This window comes from Chlorocebus sabaeus, chromosome 8 (assembly GCF_047675955.1).
Source record: "Chlorocebus sabaeus isolate Y175 chromosome 8, mChlSab1.0.hap1, whole genome shotgun sequence".
Lineage (NCBI taxonomy): Eukaryota > Metazoa > Chordata > Mammalia > Primates > Cercopithecidae > Chlorocebus > Chlorocebus sabaeus.
In genome coordinates this window covers 43031565-43034151 of record NC_132911.1, presented here as the reverse complement: position 1 = coordinate 43034151, position 2587 = coordinate 43031565, and positions in this window count along the sequence as shown.

Sequence of the window (2587 nt, the reverse complement as noted above, 5' to 3'; positions counted from 1 at the left end):
GAGAAGTTTTCAGAGAAACTGCTTTTTGATGTGTGCATTCCACTCAGGGAATTACACTTTTTTCTCATAAGGCAGTGTTTGAACACTGTTCTTGTAAAATCGAAAAAGTGATATTTCGGAGCACATTGAAGACTATGGCGAAAAATGAAATATCCTCAAATAAAACCCAAAAAGAAGTATTCCAAGAAACTGTTCTCTGACATGGGAATTCATTTCACAGAGTTAAAGCTTATACTACATTGCCCAGTTTGGAAACTCTGTCTTTGAGGCATCTGCGAAGGGATATTAAGTGGCACCCGGAGGACTGCATTGAGCAAGGAAATGTCTTCCTTTGAAAACTGGAAAGAAGCTTTCTGAGAAACTGCTTTGTGATATGTGTATTCATCTCATAGAGTTAAATCAATCTTTGGATTGAGCAGTTTGAAATCACTGTTTCTGTGGAACCAGAGAAAGGACATTTGAGAACGCTCTCTTGAATGTGCTGAAAACGAAATACCCTCAGATAAGAATCAGAAGAAAGCTTTCTGTGAAACTGCCCTGTGTCGTGTGAATTCCAGTTGTGCAGTTAAGCTTCTCTTTTCATTGAGCAATACTCTAACTGTGTTTTAGTTTAGTCTGCAAAGGGATATTCCGGTGCGCTTTGAGGCTTATGATGAAAACGGAAAAACCTTCAGATAGAAACCGGAGAGAAGCTTTCCTAGGATCTGCTTCGTGACGTGTGCATTTCACTCACCGAGTTATATATTTCTTCTCATAGGAGATTGGGGAATCCCTTTTGAAGAAAAAGTTACCAAAGGACATTCAGGAGTATATGGATCTCTTTGGAGAAAAAGGAAATATCCTCAGACAAAAACTGGAAAGAAGCTTTCTGTGAAACTGCTTTGTGATAGATATGTTTATTCATCTCACATAGAGAAAACTTTCTTAGTATTATGCCGTTTGGAAACTCCATTACGGGTGGATCCATGAATGGACATTCAGGAGCACATTCAGGCCTATGGTGAAAAAGGAAATCTCTTTAGATAAAAAGTGGAGAGAAGGTTTCTGAGAAACTGGTTTGTGATGTGTGCATTCCACTTAGGGAGTTATACCTCTTTTATCATAAGGCAGTGTTTGAACACTGGTTCCTCTAAAACCGAAAAAGTGATATTTCGGAGCGCATGGAAGACTATGACAAAAAGTGAAATATCCTCAAATAAATCCCAGGAAGAAGTGTTCCAAGAATCTTCTTTCTGATATGTGCATTCATTTCACAGAGATAAAGATTACTCTACGTTGCCCTGTTTGGATACTCTGTCTTTGAGGAATCTGCGAAGGGATATGAAGTGGCGCCTGGAGGCCTGTGGTGAGCAAGGAAATGTCTTCCATTGAAACCTGGAGAGAAGCTTTCTGAGCAACTGCTTTGTAATGTGTGTATTCATCTCATAGAGTTAAACCACTCTTTGGATGGAGCAGTATGAAATGACTGTTTCTGTGGAATCTGACGAAGGACATTTGGAAATGCTCTTTTGAATATGGAGAAAGGAATATCTTCAGATAAAAACCGGAAGGAAGCTCTTTGTGAAACTGTTATGTGTCATGTGAAATCCTCAGGCTCAGTTAAGCTTCTCTTTTCATTAAACAGTATGCTAACACTGTTTATATTTAGCGTGTGAAGGGATATTCAGGAGTGCTTGGAGGTTTACGGTGTAAAGGAAATATGTTCAGATAGAAACTGGAGAGAAACTTTCTGAGGAACTGCTTTGTGACGTGGACATTCCACTCACAGTGCTACAACTTTCTTATCATACTGCATCGGGGAAACACTTTTGGAGAAAGTGGTACCAAGGGATATCCGGGAGCATATTGACGCCTATGGTGAAAAGGGAAATAGCCTCAGACGGAAATTGGAAAGAAGCTTTCTGTGAAACTACTCTGTTATATTTGTGTTCATCTCACATAGAGAAGGCTTTCTGAACATTACACGGCTTGGATACTCTGTCATGGATGGATCCGCGAAGGGACATTCAGCAGCACATTCAGAACTGTGGTGAAAAAGGAAATATCTTTAGATAAAAACTGGAAAGAGGCCGTCGATCTGCTTTTTGCTGTTTATTCATCTCACATAAATAAAGCATTCTTTACATTATGCAGCTTGGAAACTCTCTCGTGGACGGATCGGCAAAGGGATATTCAGGATCACATTCAGGCCTGTATTGAAAAAGGAAATATCTTCAGATCAAAACTGGAGAGAAGCTTTCTGAGAAACTGCTTTGTGATGTATGTATTCCACTCAGGGAGTTATACCTGTTTTCTCATAAGGCAGTGTTTGAACACAGTTCTTGTAAAACCGAAAAAATGATATTTTAAAAAGCATTGAAGACTATGATGAAAAGTGAAATATCCTGAAATAAAACCCAGAAAAAAGAGTTCCAGGAAACTGGTCTCTGATATGTGCATTCATTTCACAGCATTAATGCTTACTCAATGTTGCCCAGTTTGGCAACTCTGTCTTTGTGTAATCTGGGAAGTGATATTAAGAGGCGCCAGGAGGCCTGTTGTGAGCAAGGAAATGTGTTCCATTGAAAACTGGAGAGAAGCTTTCTGA